General features: G+C 42.3%; 1 long non-coding RNA gene across 1 annotated transcript in view; it reads right to left on the bottom strand.

Moving 5' to 3' along the window:
- Positions 1 to 3,153: 3,153 nt before the first annotated feature.
- Positions 3,154 to 22,557, bottom strand: part of LOC135561918 (uncharacterized) — a 36,648-nt gene continuing 17,244 nt past the window's right edge. Inside the window, exon 2 of the long non-coding RNA XR_010459797.1 lies at positions 3,154 to 3,820. This is a non-coding gene — a long non-coding RNA (uncharacterized LOC135561918). The remainder of the gene's footprint in view (positions 3,821 to 22,557) is intronic.

Here is a 22,557-nt window from a genome sequence, read left to right as displayed (position 1 = left end):
TGTTAGAATTTCCATGACAAGACATATAGAAAGGGAGGCAGACAGGCGGAGTGGAGAGATGGTTGTGATTGAAACAGTGGCGACCCGTCATTCAGGGCAGTTGGGGCAGAGCCCCACCTGTTTTGAGCCCCATATTTTTTGCACAAAAATATATGTATATATTTATTTTTATTTTTTGGGGGAGGGGCTTGCCTGTTTTGCATGTTTTTTGGGCATTAATACATGTTACATATCAGTTTGTAAACAATGTAAAAAAATATATATGTATCATTGAATTTAAAAAGCAGCATATAAACAGGTAACTCCAAAATGCAGGTGTTTCAGCCTAGCTCAGTGCTTTCTGTGGTGTGGGGCAGGCCAGCAGAAAATAGGAGCATTGCACCGTGATTGTCTCAGCATTGCACCGTGATTGTCTCAGTGTTCTGTCACTCATGGCCCTCTATGTCAGGAGACATCAAGAAAGTGAGCCCTCCTGTGTCCTGCCATAGACTTAGATTAGAAGTCCCCTTCCAAGAAGTCTCAAGGTCATCGGCCACAACAATGACGTCAAATCACGTTATATGTACAGTAGCTTTGATTGGAAATTATGTCAACATCTTACTTACTCATAATCTTAGCTAGCAGTCATTATCATGATTCATGAATCAAGTCTACTGACAAATCCTTTTTAATCCTTATCATATTAAGAGAAATAATGAATAGAAAATACAGATAAAACGTATCGGTGCTCATCGGCCATTGGACATAAACATTACACAACAATTTGGAGATCGCAAATTCAACAATGAGTGGTTTGAAAGGACTCGGTAATAGTGGCTAACTGCAAGCATTGCAACTGGGAAAATACATTTTCAACGGTCATTCAACTTGGAATTGTAAATCCGGTATCTTTCTCTTTGATGACAAAATTTGCCCACGAAGGACTGCCGCGCCACTTTCCTGTTCAAACACATCACAACAACCGAGTCCAAAAATGTCTTATGCTGCTTCATAAATTACGTTTGTGGGCACCATTTGTCAACGTTATAGTGCATTTAATATTTTGTTTTGTGTTGTTTTGTGGCTTTGCTGGCATGCATCAAAACAAAAAATGGGTTTGCCCCACCAAGATTTACATGCTAAAATTGCCACTAGACTGAAAAAAAAACTGAATTTCAACCGGATATTTTCTACTGTTTTTATTTGTCGGGTTTAGGCCTAAGTATTTTTAATCAAGAATCATATCACCTCCACCCTACCTGTCACCTTAGACCCACTCCAATTTGCTTACCGCCCAATAGGTCCACAGACGACGCAATCGCCATCACACTGCTCACTGGCCTATCCCATCTGGACAAGAGGAATACCTATGTAAGAATGCTGTTCATCAACGACAGCTCAGCATTTAACACCATAGTACCCTCCAAACTCATCATTAAGCTTGAGATCCTGGGTCTCGACACCGCCCTGTGCAACTGGGTCCTGGACTTTCTGACGGGCCGCCCCCAGGTGATGAATATAGGAAACAACATCTCCACTCCGCTGATCCTCAACACTGGGGACCCATAAGGGTGAGTTCTCAGCCCTCTCCTGTACTCCCTGTTTACCCACGACTGCGTGGCCGTGCACGCCTCCCACTCAATCATCAGGTTTGCAGACGACAATACAGTGGTAGGCTTGATAACCAACAACGACGAGACAGCCTACAGGGAGTAGATGAGGGCCCTCGGAGTGTGGTGTCAGGAAAATAACCTCTCACTCCATGTCAGCAAAACAAAAGATATGATAGTGGACTTCAGGAAACAGCAAAGGGAGCACCCCCATCCACATCGACGGGACAGAAGTGGAGAAGGTGGAAGGTTTTAAGTCCCTCTGTGTACATATCACCGACAAACTGATATGGTCCACACACACAGACTGTGTCCACACACACAGACAGATTGTTAAACAGCCACCATTAGCACAGAGAGGCGGCTGCCTACCTACAGACTTGATATCATTGGCCACTTTAATAAATGGAACACTAGTCACTTTAATAATGCCACTTTAAGAATGTTTCCATATCTCCATATCTCGCACAAATGAAGCACTTGTATTACCTCTTCAGAACCCTGTCAGTCATTGTATCTAGAGCACTGTAAAGGAATTTCAGAGGGGTTACTTTTATTGAGCCCCATGTCGCAGTTCAGCTGGTGGATAGGCAGAATATAGCTTTAAGCCATTGATATTTGGCTGAATTATTCCCCAGAGAAGCAGAAGAATAATAGCCATTAACTTCTTGGATATAGGAGGCGCTATTTAAATTTTTGGATTAAAAACGTTCCAGTTTTAAACAAGATATTTTGTCACGAAAAGATGATCGACTATGCATATAATTGAAAGCTTTGGAAAGAAAACACTCTGACGTTTCCAAAACTGCAAAGATATTGTCTGTGAGTGCCACAGAACTGATGTTACAGAAAAAACCCAGATAAAAATCCAATCAGGAAGTGCCGCATTTTTTAAAACCGCCTCATGGCAATGACTCCTTATATAGCTGTGAAGGAGCTAGGAGTCAGCTTACATTTTCCACGTTTTCCCCAAGGTGTCTGCAGCATTGTGACGTATTTGTAGGCATATCGTTGGAAGATTGACCATAAGAGACTACATCTACCAGGTGGCCGCTTGGTGTCCTCCGTCGCAATTATTGCGTAATCTCCAGCTGCAGTATTTTTCCGTTTTCTTCTGATGAGAAGGCAACTGCCACCACTGATAGATTATCGAATAGATATGTGAAAAACACCTTGAGGATTGATTCTAAACAACGTTTGTCATGTTTCTGTCGATATTATGGAGCTAATTTGGAAAAAAGTTGTAAGTGACTGTATTTTCCGGTGTTTTTCTTAGCCAAACGTGATGAACAAAAAGGAGCTATTTCGTCAACACAAATAATATTTTTGGAAAAAATGAACATTTGCTTTCTAACTAAGAGTCTCGTCATTGAAAACATCCGAAGTTCTTCAAAGGTAAATTATTTTATTTGAATGCTTTTCTTGTTTTTGTGAAAATGTTGCCTGCTGAATGCTAGGCTTAATGCTATGCTAGGCTATCAATACTCTTACACAAATGCTTGTGTAGCTTTGGTTGAAAAGAATATTTTGAAAACCTGAGATGACAGTGTTGTTAACAAAAGGCTAAGCTTGTGTTTCAATATATTTATTTCATTTCATTTGCGATTTTCATGAATAGGAAATGTTGCGTTATGGTAATGAGCTTGAGGCTATGATTACGCTCCCGGATACGGGATTGCTCGTCGCTAGAGGTTAATGACCAATGGAACAAGAAAGATATTTGTTCTTGTAACATATACGATAGGAGTCAGGAAGCAGGTGCAGAAGGTAAGTTTAACAATGAGAAGTAAGCAGATAAACAAAACAGGAGACGCATACTGAATGTGAACAAAACCAATACTGCCTGAAGACTGAGACTACTGAGGGCTAAATAAATGGGAAGTAATCAAGGTAATGATGAAGTCCAGGTGTGCATAATGATGGGGAGCAGATGTGCGTAGTGATGGTTGCCAGTTGTGCGTAATGTGGGTTGCCAGGAGCGGTGGTTAGTCGACCGGTGACGTTGAGCGCCGGAGAGAGGGAACGGGAGTAGACTTGACAGTACACCCCCCAACACGTGGCTCCAGCAGCAGGACGATGTCGCCAGGAGGACAGCCCTGAGGGCGAGGATCAGGTCAGTCTGGACGGGGTAGATGAAAATCCCGGACAATGTTGGGGACCAGGATGTCGGCCACCGGAACCCAAAAGCACACCTCTGGACAGTACCCCTCCCAGTCCACCAGGTACTGAAGCTGACTCCCATGATGTCAGGAGAGAACCACCGGCATAAGGAGGGAAACATGAAAATAGGGTGAGCTCTGGTAGTTGGTAAGTTACCTCATTAACCCTCTGGAGGACCTTGAAGGGCCCCACAAACTGGGAGCTCAGCTTCCGGCAGGGCAGGCGGAGCAGGAGGTTCCTGGTAGAGAGACATATATTTTTTTATTTCACCTTTATTTCAGATAGGCCATTTGAGAACAAGTTCTCATTCACAACTGCGACCTGTCCAAGATAAAGCAAAGCAGTCCGACAAAAACAACACAGAGTTACACATGGGATAAACAAACGTACAGTCAACAACACAACAGAAAAAAGAAAAATATACAGTGTGTGCAAATATAGTAAGATTAGGGAAGTATGGCAATAAATAGGACATAGTAGCAAAATAATTACAACTAAGAATTAACACTGGAGTGATAGATGTGCAGATGATGATGTGCAAGTAGAGGTACTGGGGTGCAAAAGAGCAAAAAATAAATAGCAATATGGGATGAGGTAGTTGGGTGGGCTATTTACAGATGGGCTGTATACAGGTGCTGTGATCGGTAAGCTGCTCTGACAGCTGATGCTTAAAGTTAGTGAGGGAGATATGTCTCCAGCTTCAGTGATTTTTGCAATTTGTTTCAGTCATTGGCAGCAGAGAACTGGAAGGAAAGGCAGCCCAAGGAAGAGTTGGCTTTGGGGATGACCAGTGAAATATACCTGCTGGAGCGCGTGCTAAGGGTGGGTGTTGTTATCTTGACCAGTGAGCTGAGATAAGGCGGGGCTTTACCTAGCAAAGACTTATAGATGACCTGGAGCCAGTTGGTTTGGCAACGAATATGAAGCGAGGGCCAGCCAACGAGAGCATACAGATTGCAGTGGTGGGTAGAATATGGGGCTTTGGTGACAAAGCGGATGGCACTGTGATAGGCTACATCTAATTTTCTGAGTAAGATGTGATCACCAGGATAGAAAACGGGAACCTCACTGTGGTGGCGGTCTGCCTGATCCTTCTGGTGGTGCGCTGGAACCTCACATGGGTGGTGATCCACACCTCTTCTGTGCTTCGGAACAACTCGTTCACTGCAGGGGCCTCGGTCTGGCTCGGAGTCCACAGAGCCAGGGCCGGCTGATATACCAGGACTCACTGGAAGGGAGTCAGCCCGGTGGAGGAGTGACAAAGTGAGTTCTGGTTTATTCCACCCAGGGAAGAAACCAGGCCCACTCCCCATGCCGGTCCTGGGAGTGACTCCTTGGGAACCTTCCCAGCTCCTGGTTGGTCCTCTTCATCTGCCCATTGGACTGAGGTCGGTACCTGGATTTGAGGCTGACCTTGGCCCCCAGCTTCTCCACAGATTCTTTAAATCCTGCCATTTTATCCCTCTCTCTGGTCTACCTACCGCTCTCCAGGTCGCTGAGACGCTATTCTTGCAGGTCTTACTGCACTATGGCCTTCCCGGAGGACATTGTTTCCTGACCGTGGTCCCCAATTCACGCCGCAGGTCTGGAAAGCCTTTGTGGAGGAACTAGGGGCCAAGGTCAGCCTCAAGGTCAGCACCACAGGTCCCAAAGTGGTGTGGCGAAAAAAAGATTCTCGGGCCCGTAGTTTTTCCTGGTCTTGTAACATAACCGGGTAAAATTCCGGACCTTACACAGTATGACATGATTAATCTGTTGTAAAAAGGTTTAGTATGTGCTATGATGGGACCAGAGCTTTTCTAATCAGGTCACATGGTTAAAAAAAATAACTCCTGGAAAAACTCCTGGCCTTGGAGCAACCTTGTACTTGTTCATATGAAAGAGAAAGCAACAAGATTTTACAATAAAACTCACAGGGCTGAGCTTGCTTTATGCAGGTTTGCATAGTGTACCCACAGTCTATGTTCATTGATAATTCCAGTTAATAATTTTAGATTGAAAAAGTCTAGGTAGTCTTGTCAGCCCAAGTTTGAATATAAACCAAATATAAATATACAATGTTACCCATTTGTTTACCAGAGGGACAGGGCGCATAGTAGACTAGCTAGACTAGCCTGCTGTTGTTACAGTTGATCAGACTGAAAAATAGTCTTGTTTCCAAACAATACAGATCGCTAATGTTTAGATGTATTAGGCTGCTACATTTATGTAAGAGTTGTTGCTTGTGTCTGTCAAGAGTGGTGTTATCATGAGGTTAAATAAATACCAAAGGAAAGTGGAGGGCGCGCCTTGACCGTTGTATCCGCCCCGCATGACATGTGATTTCTTTGAATCTGATTGGTCATGACAGGCAATGAGCCTGCAACAGCACTCTGACGTGAAGGAGTGAGGCAAATCGAAAAACATAACTTTGCCACTTTTTTAAACGTTTTGCGTCAATATATTTTATTAAACTAGATCAAAAGTGCTGTGGCTGATTGAAAAGTGCTGTGTCAAATGCCGCCTCGCCAAACGTTTTAGGGCGGGCCTGATGAGAAGAAGCTGTGGTATGTTCTATAAAACTGTGGAAGAACATCACTCCTTAAAGCTACAGTCTGCAATTAAAAAACAACAAAGTGGCCGCCCTACCACTTATTTTGGTATACCGCTGAGGGATAGGGATAGGGAAAAGTAGGCTAACCCCTTTCAAATTAATGAACAGAGCACCAAAAATGTATCTACCAATCCCAGACTGTAGCTTTAATTGTGACAGTCTTATAATAAGGACATTCACCAGCTGATACAAGCTATATTCATATGGCTTCAGATCAAAACGACCTGATGTGATCCTCAAAGATGGAAATGTTGTCATTAAAGTAGGCCTAGCAACCTTACCCAGTCTGTTTGAGCTTTCCGTCAACGTCATTACATTTTGGTACTCCGGAAGTACATTAATTTCCAATGGAACGCTGCGTTTGCCTTGCAGCATTGTGTTGCATTCACTGCAGCCGAGGTGAGTAAGACATTTAAACGTGTTAACCCTCGCAAGGCTGCAGGCCCAGACGGCATCCCCAGCCGCGCCCTCAGAGCATGCGCAGACCAGCTGGCCGGTGTGTTTATGGACATATTCAATCAATCCCTATACCAGTCTGCTGTTCCCACATGCTTCAAGAGGGCCACCATTGTTCCTGTTCCCAAGAAAGCTAAGGTAACTGAGCTAAACGACTACCGCCCGTAGCACTCACTTCCGTCATCATGAAGTGCTTTGAGAGACTAGTCAAGGACCATATCACCTCCACCCTACCTGACACCCTAGACCCACTCCAATTTGCTTACCGCCCAAATAGGTCCACAGACGATGCAATCTCAACCACACTGCACACTGCCCTAACCCATCTGGACAAGAGGAATACCTATGTGAGAATGCTGTTCATCGACTACAGCTCGGCATTCAACACCATAGTACCCTCCAAGCTCGTCATCAAGCTCGAGACCCTGGGTCTCGACCCCGCCCTGTGCAACTGGGTACTGGACTTCCTGACGGGCCGCCCCCAGGTGGTGAGGGTAGGCAACAACATCTCCACCCCGCTGATCCTCAACACTGGGGCCCCACAAGGGTGCGTTCTGAACCCTCTCCTGTACTCCCTGTTCACCCACGACTGCGTGGCCACGCACGCCTCCAACTCAATCATCAAGTTTGCGGACGACACAACAGTGGTAGGCTTGATTACCAACAACGGCTAGACGGCCTACAGGGAGGAGGTGAGGGCCCTCGGAGTGTGGTGTCAGGAAAATAACCTCACACTCAATGTCAACAAAACTAAGGAGATGATTGTGGACTTCAGGAAACAGCAGAGGGAACACCCCCCTATCCACATCGATGGAACAGTAGTGGAGAGGGTAGCAAGTTTTAAGTTCCTCGGCATACACATCACAGACAAACTGAATTGGTCCACTCATACAGACAGCATCGTGAAGAAGGCGCAGCAGCGCCTCTTCAACCTCAGGAGGCTGAAGAAATTCGGCTTGTCACCAAAAGCACTCACAAACTTCTACAGATGCACAATCGAGAGCATCCTGGCGGGCTGTATCACCGCCTGGTACGGCAACTGCTCCGCCCACAACCGTAAGGCTCTCCAGAGGGTAGTGAGGTCTGCACAACGCATCACCGGGGGCAAACTACCTGCCCTCCAGGACACCTACACCACCCGATGTTACAGGAAGGCCATAAAGATCATCAAGGACAACAACCACCCGAGCCACTGCCTGTTCACCCCGCTATCATCCAGAAGGCGAGGTCAGTACAGGTGCATCAAAGCTGGGACCGAGAGACTGAAAAACAGCTTCTATCTCAAGGCCATCAGACTGTTAAACAGCCACCACTAACATTGAGTGGCTGCTGCCAACACACTGACACTGACACTGACACTGACTCAACTCCAGCCACTTTAATAATGGGAATTAATGGGAAATGATGTAAAATATATCACTAGCCACTTTAAACAATGCTACCTTATTTAATGTTACATACCCTACATTATTCATCTCATATGCATACGTATATACTGTACTCTATATCATCTACTGCATCCTTATGTAATACATGTATCACTAGCCACTTTAACTATGCCACTTTGTTTACATACTCATCTCATATGTATATACTGTACTCGATACCATCTACTGTATCTTGCCTATGCTGCTCTGTACCATCACTCATTCATATATCTTTATGTACATATTCTTTATCCTCTTACACTGTGTATAAGACAGTAGTTTGGAATTGGTAGTTAGATTACTTGTTGGTTATTACTGCATTGTCGGAACTAGAAGCACAAGCATTTCGCTACACTCGCATTAACATCTGCTAACCATGTGTATGTGACAAATAAAAATTTGATTTGATTTGATACTATGTTCTGTGTGGTGTGATTTATCCAACATGTGCATCAAATTGTTTTACGTAGACTTGACAGAAACAGTAGCAAAAGGTGATTGTGGAACTTCTGTTGCACACATATCCACAGAAAATGTTGGGTTACATAATGAAAAAAGTTTTACTGCATTTTTTTTTACACAGCATTGATGTATTGATGCTATCGGTCTGATCGAAGTGTTAGCCAACTCCTCTCTCTGGTTGTTAATTCTATTCATGGTATGATAACAAAAACAGTAGTACAGGATGAGGCTTGTATGCTGCAACCTGGACTCAGGGGTAGGCGTAACTATGAGACCAGGAATGGTATACTGCAACCTGGACTCAGGGGTAGGCGTAACTATGAGACCTGGCTGAAAAAAAAGATGCCTATTGTCGTGTCTTTGGCATCATTAAAACTGAAGACTTATTAATCAAATAACTCTCTGTAATTATTATTACGCGATTAAACTGATTAATCATGTAACTGCAATTAACTAGGAAGTCGGGGCACCAAGGAAAATCTTCAGATTACAAAGTTATAATTTTCCTAATATAACTTTCAGATATTTGAATAACTGATCACTTAGTCTTTGAATGAATGAATTATTATTTACCTCACGTTAGTCTCATTCCAAACGTCGTAGATTGTTGGTTATCTGCACAAACCCAGTCTTCACTATGAGTCATCCATACATCAATTGTCTTAAATCATTTATTTACTAACTAAGTAATTCACAGAAATGCATAAACAAACAGGTGATAGTTACAAGGAAATGATAACGGAGTTTCCCTAGTGGTATAAACCGGTATTGCGGCTTGGTGGACAGAAAGTGAAGTGGGGGTCGACTGAGATGAGACACTACAGAGTTGATAATTATAACAATTGAAATGCTAATCCTTTGCACATGAATGCTCACTCATTCGGGAATAATTGCAATCAATATATATATTTACGCTCAGTGTGTCGTCTGGATCTCTGTTGAAAAGTTTGTTTCTGTTGGAGAGTTTGTCCGCCCTCTCTCTGTCGTGGTTAGAATGGATAGTTCAGAGTGACATTCATTCATGTCGTTATAGAATTGATGTTTCGGTGGTTCTCGGTCTTCGCGTTCAATGATACCGAATTCCTAGCTGCAGACTAGTAATTAATATCAAAGACTTGTTCTATTCTATTGTGATCGATAGTCTAAGAGTTTAACCACGTGGTATGGTTGAAAAATTCAGCCATCTACTCAAACCTTAAGCTCAGTCTCCTCTCAAACCTTGGCCCTCTCGTTATTGAGGTAAGCTGGTCTCAACCTTAGTCCTCTCGTAATTGAGAGAAACATGGTCTGGTGATAGAAAACCCCGGTGGGGGTTTTATTCGGAAGAGCAGAAAAGGGTCTGTCCCAGGACGCCAGACCATAACTATGTTCATGGGCGGTTTAGTTAAACTCCAAAGGGAATTGGAGTTTCTTTCATTGTTAAACAGTCCAAAATCACATTACACAATTTCACAAACAGTATCATCCTCACTCATTCATCTAATACAACAATTAGATGTAAGCCTCATATATGAGGCTATTATATAAACAGCGTTATGGTATTATGGCCGTATTGTCTCCCATGAGTTTCACAAAATTGTACCAAATGGACCAGTAAGTAGCTGGATTCTTCACCAATCTTTTATACCTTCTCCAGAACATAAATGTTGTTGGGTTCTCCAGTTCTGTGAGGTGGAAGAAATTCCTTAATTCTCTCTATTAAACTCACCCTCTTTATATACTGTGGCCATGAGGAGATAATCTCCTCCAGGAATTTACAACCTGAGGTCGCAGCAGCCTGAGTGTAGGAGACAGAGAGAGGGGGATGGTGCTCGCTGTACCCAAAGAGGGCAACGTCATGACACTATGCTACAGGCGGTTATATTGGTCCGATAATACAGGACTAGTAAAGGCCCAGTGCACTACTTTTGTGAAGATAATAATTATTATAATAATTTACTTTTTTTATAATATATTTTTGTATTCATATTTTTCAGGGGGTGCTGCACCCCTACTTCCCACGGCTATGGTTAGGAGGGAGGTAGTGTCCAGACCACCCTCTCATGGACATTAATTAGATTAAGGAACAGTAGCAACAGACCAGGGCCTGGTTTCCCACAAGCATTTCTCTCTCTCTTTTTATTTCTTAAAATGTTACTCTCTAACCAAGGCTTGTTCTCTTTCTCTCTAACCAAGGCATGTTGTCTTTCTCTCTAACCAAGGCATGTTCTCTTTCTCTAACCAAGGCCTGTTCTCTTTCTCTCTAACCAAGGCATGTTGTCTTTCTCTCTAACCAAGGCTTGTTCTCTTTCTCTCTAACCAAGGCCTGTTCTCTTTCTCTCTAACCAAGGCATGTTGTCGTTCTCTCTGACCAAGGCATGTTGTCGTTCTCTCTAACCAAGGCATGTTGTCTTTCTCTCTAACCAAGGCATGTTGTCTTTCTCTCTAACCAAGGCATGTTGTCTTTCTCTCTAACCAAGGCATGTTGTCTTTCTCTCTAACCAAGGCATGTTGTCTTTCTCTCTAACCAAGGCATGTTGTCTTTCTCTCTAACCAAGGCCTGTTGTCTTTCTCTCTAACCAAGGCCTGTTCTCTTTCTCTCTAACCAAGGCATGTTGTCTTTCTCTCTAACCAAGGCATGTTGTCTTTCTCTCTAACCAAGGCCTGTTCTCTTTCTCTCTAACCAAGGCATGTTGTCTTTCTCTCTAACCAAGGCATGTTGTATTTCTCTCTATCCCGTATCTTCTTTATCATTCTATCCCTTTCTTTAATCTTTATTTTCCTCGTTCTCTCATTCCTCCTGTTTATCTCTGTATCTCTACATTTAGATCTCTGTGAATACTCCCATCTTCCTCCTCACATACTGAGAGGGAGATAGATAGGGCCGTTATGGACGAGCTTCCACCACTTCAGAGTCAGTCTATTCTCTCCTCCGTCCCCAGCCGATCTTCTTCTCTTCTCTATTTTCTCTCCTTTCTGCATTTCTGATGTCGGGCATAATAATTCTAAAAATAATAAAACCTTATCATGAAAATTGGGAGATACGAAAATTCATTAGCAGGCAGCTTGCTAATAACAAGAGAGGAGATGATAATTATAATAAAGGACACCTAATCAGTTGAACAACTGAATTGTGTCTTTCAAATTTAACACAACCCCTCTGACTCAGAGAGGTGCAGGGAGCAGCCATAATCAACCATCCACGTCTTTGGCCCCTGGGGAACAGAGAGTTAACTTCCTTGCTCAAGGGCAGAAAGACAGATTTAAACTTTTAAGTTCTCGGATTCGATCCAGCAACCTTTCGGTTACCAATGCGCTAACCACTAGACTACCTGCTGCCTGGTGGAGAGAGGAGAGAGAGGAGGGAGAGAACAGGGAATATTTCCAGAGGCTGGGCATGGCTTGTTGCCATGTGACCTCTGTGTCAAAGGATAAAAAAATGTCATTTTTACAAATGAATTAAAAACGAAAAGCTGAAATGTCTTCAAGTATTCAACACCTTTTCTTATAGATAAGTGGGTGGGGTTAAATCCTTCCTGTTTGGCCCTGTCCGGGGGTATCATCGGATGGGGCCACAGTGTCTCCTGACTCCTCCTGTCTCAGCCTCCAGTATTTATGCTGCAGTAGTTTATGTGTCGAGGGGCTGGGGTCAGTTTGTTATATCTGGAGTACTTCTCCTGTCTTATCCGGTGTCCTGTGTGAATTTAAGTATGCTCTCTCTAATTCTCTCTTTCTTTCTCTCTCGGAGGACCTGAGCCCTAGGACCATGCCTCAGGACTACCTGGCATGATGACATCTTGCTGTCCCCAGTGCACCTGGCCATGCTGCTGCTCCAGTTTCAACTGTTCTACCTGTTCTCCGGGCGTGCTATCTGTCCCAGACCTGCTGTTTTCAACTCTCTAGAGACAGCAGGAGCAGTAGAGATACTCTTAATGATCGGCTATGAAAAGCCAACTGACATTTACTCCTGAGGTGCTGATTTATGAACATTTGAACATATTGGTCATGTTCTGTTATAATCTCCACCCTGCACAGCCAGAAGAGGACTGGCCACCCCTCATAGCCTGGTTCCTCTCTAGTTTTCGGCCTTTCTAGGGAGTTTTTCCTAGCCACCGTGCTTCTACACCTGCATTGCTTGCTGTTTGGGGTTTTAGGCAGGGTTTCTGTACAGCACTTTGAGATATCAGCTGATGTAAGAAGGGCTATATAAATACATTTGATTTGATGAGTAAATATTTGCTAAACAAGTCACCTAATAAGTTGCATGGACTCACTCTGAGTACACTAATAGTGTTTCCCTTATCTCTCTACCCCACACATACAATTGTCTCTAACATCCCTAAGTCGAGTAATGTATTTCAAACACAGATTCAACCACTAAGACCAGGGAGGTTTCCCAATGCATAGGGTGAAAAAAGACCTGAGCATGGTGAAGTTATTAATTCAACTTTGGATGGTGTATCAATTCCCCCCTTCACTACAAAGATACAGGCGTCCTTCCTAACTCAATTGCCCGGAGAGGAAGGGAACTGCTCAGGGATTTCACCATTAGGCCAATGGTGACCTTAAAACAGTTGTAGTTACTCCACAATACTAGCCCAATTGACAGAGTGAAAAGGAAGCCTGTACGGAATAAAACATATTCCAAAACATGCATCCTGTTTGCAACAAGGCACTAAAGTAAATCTGGAAAAAAATTGGGGCCTGAATAAGAAGTGTTATGTTTGGGGCAAATCCAATACAGCCCATTACTGAGTACCACTCCTCCTATTTTCAAGCATAGTGGTGGCTGCATCGTGTTATGGGTATGCTTGCAATCATTAAGGACTTGGGAGTTATTCGGGATAAAAAAATAATGGACTGGAGCTAAGCACAGGCAAAATCCTAGAGGAAAACCTGGTTCAGTCTGCATTCCATTCTGCATAGACACTGATATCACAGTCATCGTTGCATGAAGAAGTGGACCAAAGCACAGCGTGGGAAGTGTTCATGATTTATTAATAGAACTGAACACTGAATAACAACAAAGAGAACAAACCCGAAACAGTTCTGTCTGGTACAGACACAAAAACAGAAAACAACTACCCACAAAACACAGGTGGGAAAAGGCTACCTAAGTATAGTTCTCAATCAGAGACAACGATAGACAGCTGCCTCTGATTGAGAACCACACCCGGCCAAACACACAGAAATAGAAAACATAGAATGCCCACCCCAACTTACGCCCTGACCAAACCAAAAGAGACATAAAAAGGATCTCTAAGGTCAGGGCGTGACAACTGAGAGATGAATTCCACTTTCAGCAGAACAATAACCTGAAACACAAGGGTAAATCTAAACTGGAGTTGCTTATCAAGAAGACAATGAATGCTCCTGAATGGCCGAGTTCCAGTTTTGACTAACATCTACTTGAAAATCTATGGGAAGACCTGAAAATGGATGTCTAGCAATGATCAACAACCAATTTGACAGAATTTGTTTTATTTTTAGAAAGAATAATGAGCAAATGTTGCACAATCCAGTTGTGGAAAGCTTTAATAGACTTACCCAGAAAGACACAGCTGTAATTGCTGCCAAAGGCGCTTCTACAAAGTATTGACTCAGGGGTGTAAATAATGATGTACAGTAAATTAGATATTTCTGTATTTTATTTTCAATAAATTAGCAAAATTTCGAAAAACATGTTTTCACTTGGTATTGTGTGTTAATTTTTTTTATGCATGTTGAATTCAGGCTGTAACAAAACATGTAGAATAAGTCAAGAGGTATGAATACTTTCTGAAGGCAGTGTATGTGTGTAGGGCAGCCCCCGAAGAGACTATTCTTATCAACTGCATGCAAGAATGTCCTCTGTGTTGTCTCAGGAATTCAGCATTCTATGTGTTGATCTTGCCAACCCTCATTGTCACGCCTCTGGGAAACGGAGGTTCTGTTGTTATTACAATATGTAGGTCTGATATCTGATTGGAGCTTAACTTTACAGTAATACTATAGGTCAACAACTCAGATTTTGAATCAAAACCACTCAACTTCGAGTTCCTAAGCAAATTTGCAGAATTTTTGTGTGTGTTATTTCTTCTTGCTTCTATATCCTAAGCATCTTTGCAGTATTTCGTTTTTGTGTGTGTGTTATTTCTGACATTATTAGCCCAGAACGCTTGTGTTATTACATACAGCCAGAAATAACTTTTGGATATCAGAGCAGCGGTAACTCACCAGCATTATAACCAGCAATACGACTTTCCTGAATTCGATCCTTTGTTCGTACCCCCCAGGGCAACTGAACTTATTCCAGAGGCTGCTCCAAAAGGCTGCCGGGCACACCGTCCACCACTTCAGAGTATATTACTGGCTAATGTTCAGTCTCTGGACAATAAAGTATATGAGCTCAGGGAGAAGATCTCCTTCCAGAGAGACATCAGGGACTGGAACATACTCTGTTTCACATAGACATGGCTCTCTCCGAATATACTGTCCCCGTTCATACAAGCAGCTGGGTTTTCAGTACATCGCACAGACAAGAACTCTCCGGAAAGAAGAAAGGCGTTTATATGATTAACCTCTCTAGGGTACGTGGGACGGTAGCGTCCCACCTGTCAACTGCCAGTGAAACTGGAGGGCGCCAAATTCAAAACAACAATCCCAAAATTAAAATTCCTCAAAACATGTATTTTACACCATTTTAAAGATACACTTGTTGTAAATCCAGCCATAGTGTCCGATTTCAAAAAGGCTTTACGACGAAAGCAAACCAAACTATTATTTTAGGTCAGAGCCAAGACACAGAAAAACACAGCCATTTTTCCAGCCAAAGAGAGGAGTCACAAAAAGCAGAAATATAGATAAAATGAATCACTAAACTTTGATGATCTTCATCAGATGACACTCATAGGACTTCATGTTACACAATACATGTATGTTTGGTTCGGTAAAGTTCATATTTAGTCATTGAACATAAGAATTTGTTCTTAATGACTTGCCTAGTAAAATAAAGGTAAAATAAAAAAATGAAATGAAACCAAGATGAAACCTCAAAACAGGAAATGAGCAGAATTTTTGAGGCTCTGTTTTTCCATCGTCTCCTTATATGGCTGTGAATGTGCCATGAACGAGCTTATGCTCTCTGCCGTTCGTCCAAGATGTCTGCAGCATTGTGACGTATTTGTAGGCATATCATTGGAAGATTGGCCATAAGAGACTACATTTGCCAGGGGTCCGCCCGGTGTCCTTTGTCTAAATTGGTGCGTAATTCTCAGCTGCACGCATTTTCCCATGCGATTCAGAGGGGAAAGCACACTTCCAGAACGATATATCATCGAAGAGATATGTAGAAAAACACCTTGAGGATTGATTCTAAACAACGTTTGCCATGTTTCAGTCGATATTATGGAGCTATTTTGGAAAAAGTTAGGCGTTTTTATAACTGAATTTTCGTTTTTTTTTGGTAGCCAAACATGACGCAGAAAACGGACCGATTTCTCCTGCACAAATAATCTTTCAGGAAAAACGGAACATTTGCTATCTAACTGAGAGTCTCCTCATTGAAAACATCCGAAGTTCTTCAAAGGTAAATGATTTTATTTGAATGGTTTTCTAGTTTTTGTGAAAATGTTGCCTGCTGAATGCTAACGCTAAATGCTATGCTAACGCTAAATGCTGCTACACAAATGCTTGTTTTGCTATGGTTGAGAAGCATATTTTTGAAAATCTGAGATGACAGTGTTGTTAACAAAAGGCTAAGCTTGAGAGCTAGCATATTTATTTCATTTCATTTGCAATTTTCATGAATAGTTAACATTGCGTTATGGTAATGGGCTTGAGGCTGTAGTCACGATCCCGGATCCGGGCTGGCTCGACGCAAGAAGTTAACAGGTCCAATACAGCAAATGAAAGATAAACATTTAGTTAATCTCCCCATCATGTCCGATTTCAAAAATGCTTTACAGCGAAAGCTCAACATGATTATGTTAGTTCAGAATCAAGTCACAAAAACACACACAGCCATTTTCCAGCCAAAGAGAGGAGTCACAAAAAGCAGAAATATAGATAAAATTAATCACTAACCTTTGATGATCTTCATCAGATGACACTCATGGGACATCATGTTACACAATACATGTATGTTTTGTTCGATAATGTGCATATTTATATCCAAAAATCTCAGTTTACATTGGCGCATTACGTGCAGTAATGTTTTGATTCCAAAACATCCGGAGATTTTGCAGAAATACTCATAATAAACTGATAAATTGATAAAAGATACAACTGTTATTCACAGAATTAACCTCTTGCTCCTACTGAGACGCTTGCGTCCCATCTAGAGCTCTGGAAATGCAAATGCGCTACGCTAAATGCTAATAGTATTAGTTAAAACTCAAACGTTCATTAAAATACACATGCAGGGTATTGAATTAAAGCTACACTCGTTGTGAATCCAGGCAACAAGTCAGATTTTTAAAATGCTTTTCGGCGAAAGCATGAGAAGCTATTATCTGATAGCATGTAACACCACAAAAGACCCGCAGGGGACGTAAACAAAATAATTAGCATATTCGGCGCTACACAAACCGCACAATAAAATAGAAAACATTCATTACCTTTGACCATTTTCTTTGTTGGCACTCCTAGATGTCCCATAATCACTATTGGGTCTTTTTTTCGATTAAATCGGTCCATATATAGCCTAGATATCGTTATATGTAGACTGTGTGATCAACGAAAAAAAACAGCGTTTCATAACGTAACGTCATTTTTTAAAATTCAAAAAGTCGACGATAAACTTTCACAAAACACTTCGAAATACTTTTGTAATGCAACTTTAGGTATTAGTACACGTTAATAAGCGATAAAATTCATCAGGAGGCGATGTAAAATCATTAGCTGTCGTCTTGAAAAAAAATTCAGGAGAGAGCTCTACCAAATTATCTGGGCGGAGACTGGAGGTAAGTGGTTCCCTTGATTCGGTTCAACCAAGAATCAAAGCTGAATCAAATGACAAGACTCTAGACAACGTGTGGAAGCTGTGGGCGTTGAAACCTCGGTCTTATGTAATTCGGTTCACTGTTAACAATTGCTGGAAGTGGCGCAAGGATATTTATTTCCATTTTCTGTGATCAGGTTTTCCTGCGCTTTCCGATGAAACGCACGTTATGTTATAGCCACAGTCGTGATTTAACCAGTTTTAGAAACGTCTGAGTGTTTTCTATCCACACATACTAAGCATATGCATATACTATATTCCTGGCATGAGTAGCAGGGCACTGAAATGTTGCGCGATTTTTAACAGAATGTTTGAAAAAGTAGAGGGTAGGAGTAACAGGTTAAAGATAGACTTCTCCTTAATGCAACTGCTGAGTCAGATTTCAATAAAACTTTACGGAAAAAGCATAATCTGAGAACGGCGCTCAGAACCCATAAGAGCCAGAGGATTATCCGCCATTTTGGAGTAAACAGAAGTTAGAAATTACACCATAAATATTCACTTACCTTTGATGATCTTCATCAGAAGGCACTCCCAGAAATCCCAGTTCGACAATAAATGACTGATTTGTTCCATAAAGTTCATCATTTATGTCCAAATAGGAACAAATAGGCAAAAACTCGAAAAGTTCCATTACAGTCCTTTAGAAACATGTCAAACGATGTATAGAATCAATCTTTAGGATGTTTTTAACATAAAACATCAATAATGTTCCAACAGGAGAACTCCTTTGTCTGAAGAAAAAGCACGGGAACGTAGGTAACTCTGTCGGGAGCGCGTCATGAGACCAAGGCACTCTGCCAGACCACTGACTCAAAGAGGTCTCATGATCCCCTCCTTTATAGTAGAATCGTCATCCAAGTTTCTAAAGATGGTTGACATCTAGTGGAAGCCGTAGGAAGTGGAACTTAATCTACTAATTGGCAAATGTTGCACAATCAATGTTTGGAAAGCTCTTAGAGACTTACCCAAAAAGACAAAGGTTATTCTACAAAGTATCACCCCAACGGTGGGAATACTTATGTAAATGAGATATTTCTGTATTACATTTTCAATAAATGTGCAAAAAAGATTAAAACGTGTTTTCACTTTGTAATTATGGGGTGTTGTGTGTAAATGTGTGAGGAAAAACATATATTTAATCAATTTTGAATTCAGGCTGTAACACAACAAAATGTGGAATAAGCAAAGGGGTATGAATCATTTCTATAGGGAATTGGGTGCAATTTGGGATGGAGCCTATATGTAACCTCTACCCCAGCCCAAGATAGAGTATACTCTTTCTGAAGGGGAACATGTCATTAGCGCTCAGTATTTCTGTTGTCACAGTAGATAACATGGAACCTAGCTAATAAAGTTCAGGGTGAGATTGAAGTTGGCCAAGCTTTGTGAGGTAAATGAAATGGCAACTCACAGAGGCGTCAAGAGATTAGAGTGAGTTGAGTTGTAGTGAGTTATTACTAAATCATTGAGAACAGACAGTAGAGATGTGGAGAAACAAAGCTGATTGGACAGATATAAACAGAAAGGTTATCTAAACCGTAGACATGCAACAATATTTTTCCAGTTCAACCCGAGGATGAAACTCTGTTAACAGATTTACAGTCAGGAGGAAGCTCAAAGTTCCTGTCCTTTTTGTTTCCCATTTTAAACTTCCCCCATCAGGACTTTAAGACAGAGTAAAGCACAACACCTTAAACATACAGGTCCAGAGTGTCATCGTATCAGTCGTCAACGTAAAAACTACAGCTACTAAACATGCAACTTCTTTTTCTTCTGCTCTGTTTGTTTGTTAAACCAGGTAAGACCTCTCATTATGTTCTACTGTATATTGGTTAATATTAAGTATGTAGTGTATTAGGGCTGAATCCTAACTGGAGATCTGCACCCGTAACTCAATGTTTTTTGCATTTACCATCCATTTACATAATTTACGCAAAAGTCGAAGTGCATGGATCTCAAATTAGGATTTGGACCTTTAATGATTACAGTCATCACAAATGAATCTGCCAACACTACCCATTAAAATATACATTGCGTAACCAGTTGGTGAGTACAGTGTAGTTAAGGCTAAAAGTGTCTATTTCGTATAGCAAGTGTTCCATTTACAAGCAGGGATTTTTAATTGCCTTCTCTAACCATTGTCTCTGTCTCTTTTGACAGCTTTTCTCCAGGAGAGCCAATGGGCCAAATTGATCTTCCAGATTGGAGCACCGGTCATGCCTGCTGGTCAGACCGTCAATATGTCTTGTATGGTATCATTTGTTGTGAACAAATACACCTGGTACCGTCTGAACCAGACTACATGGACAGCTATGAATATTAACAACAACTCTCTGACTCTAATTGTCACCACTAAGGACTCTGGAAAATACAAGTGTTCAGGTTATTACAATGGAACAAGGTACGACAGCAATGCAGTAAACCTGACTGTGGTAGGTACGTGACTGGAAGTTATTTTAAATCATAAAACTCCCGTTAATTTCATAGTTATCACGAAACAAATGGTTAATTGTCATGGCATGTTTGTGGATGCTAGAATAGGGGATTGTGTTTTTCAACTTTTTTCACCCACTAATTATATTCCCGTCCCAGGGGAACAAACACAGCCAACACCAAGGCAACGCCAAATAGCTTCCTGGACTTATGCGAGAAAACCCTACTCATGTAGAGACACAAAGATATGTCAGGGACTGCAGTTAATGCTGCCTGTTGGAAAATCAATAAGACGACAGAAGCATAGCAGGCAGGGAGAGTTAAGTAGTTCAGCCAGGCTGAATTATTTTGACTTGTTTTTCACCGGAGCAGAACCCAGCACAGTTATGTCAGTGTTTATAGTAACAGCCCCCCCCCCCCCCCCCCCCCCGGCTAGAATAATGACCCAGCAGCATTGTAGTCTGTCTGCTTCCACCCTTCAACACCCCCTCCCTCTATTCCATCCTACTACAATCTACTCCCCCTCTCACACTTTATTCTATCCTTCTACAATCTACTCCCCCTCTCCCACTCTATTCTATCCTTCTACAATCTACACCCCCTCTCCCACTCTATTACATCCTTCTACAATCTACACCCCCTCTCCCACTCTATTCTATCCTTCTACAATCTACTCCCTCTCTCCCACTCTATTCTATCCCTACAATCCACACCCCCTTCTCCCACTCTATTCTATCCTTCTACAATCTACACCCCCTCTCCCACTCTATTCTATCCTTCTACAATCTACTCCCCTCTCTCCCACTCTATTCTATCCTTCTACAATCTACACCCCCCTCTCCCACTCTATTCTATCCTTCTACAATCTACACCCCCCTCCCACTCTATTCTATCCTTCTACAATCTACTCCCCTCTCTCCCACTCTATTCTATCCTTCTACAATCCACACCCCCCTCTCCCACTCTATTCTATCCTTCTACAATCTACACCCCCCTCTCCCACTCTATTATATCCTTCTACAATCCTACCTGGAATCAAAAAGGGTTCTACCTGGAACCAAAATGGGTTCTCCTATGGGGACAGGCAAAGAACCCTTTCGAAACCTTTTTCTAAGAATTTAGTCTGGATCTGTAATCTGTGTTTATTTGAGTAACACAAAGTAGTTTATCATGTCCCCTCCTCTCTCTAGAGAGACTCTCCAATGTGTGGGTGTCATCCACACCCAAGGACTTGGTCACATGGAGGGGCAGAGTGTCACCCTGTACTGTCAGGCCACCTCCCACCCCCCCTCTGTCATCTGGAGATGGAGCAGGTTGGACGAGCAGGGTGGGTGGCAGGAGGTGGACATGGGGCGAGAGCTGACCCTGAGCATGGCAAGTGAGAGTGGGCAGTACATTTGCCAGGCTTACAGCAACATCTCTTCCCTGACGCAGCAGCAACAAAGCCTATCCCACACAGTCTATATCGTCTACTTCCCCATGACTGGTAATCTACTCATCAATCACAACATCCACCTTATTTCTCATATGAGTCCAACACATTTAGCTTCCTCTCAGCCCAAGATGGAGAACAGCTCAGTTTGAGGAAATGATGAACGATAATGAGATGTGTTCCATTAGTAGAGAACTGAGCTGATGACGATGATGTGTGGTAATGGTGGTGTGATAGTGACAATGTACCAAAAGAAAAGGTAATGTACTGAGATGGTGCTCTCACATTGCCATGTCATTATTCTGTTTTTATAACTTTGGATTGCATTTATCAACAGTTTTATGTTGTCGAACCCTGCTGTTCAATGTATGTATCAATATTTGATGCACAGTAGTACTTTATAGCATAGGTTTGTAAAGCTTAAGACTTTAGTGTAAGCCTGTGGCACATCAATGTCAATGCCGTTCATTTGACTGTTCCTCCTCTCCCCTTAGGCAGTGTGTATGCAGGAGTGGCAGGGTTGGTGCTGGTTCTCCTTGCCGGGGTCTTACTGACCTTGTTGCTGCTGTGGCTCTGGAGGCAGCGGGCCAAAGAGAAGGCCGGTCAAGAGACCTTGGCCACCAATAGTGCACCGGCCAAAGGTGAGTGACACTGTCAAGTGTACTACACTGTATCAACAGTTCTGCCAAGTCTTCAGCTATACTGCAGTTATAATTATAACATGTTGGCTACTGTAGTTACAGGAAGTCATGTGTAGGACTCTAGTAGGTTTCTGAAAAGCCTACAATGTTCATTCAGACATTGTGAGTGTTGGTTTGATGTACTGTGATGTATTTTCCATGTACTTCCAGGATATACTGGACCTGCAAAAGCACCAAAGTAAGAGCATGATGAACAAATTATATTTGTGTGTTTTACATTTGTCTTCCTGTGTATGAGATTATAATTAGCTGATCACTATGCGGATCACTATGCTGATCCCTATGTTGATCATGTGTCTGCTGTCACCACTAGGGGGAAGAGTCAGGCCCAGGCTGGGAATG

The sequence above is a fragment of the Oncorhynchus nerka genome, linkage group LG18, assembly GCF_034236695.1.
Source record: "Oncorhynchus nerka isolate Pitt River linkage group LG18, Oner_Uvic_2.0, whole genome shotgun sequence".
NCBI lineage: Eukaryota > Metazoa > Chordata > Actinopteri > Salmoniformes > Salmonidae > Oncorhynchus > Oncorhynchus nerka.
Note: the sequence above shows the minus strand (reverse complement) of the source record. Positions and strands in the feature narration are given on the sequence as shown.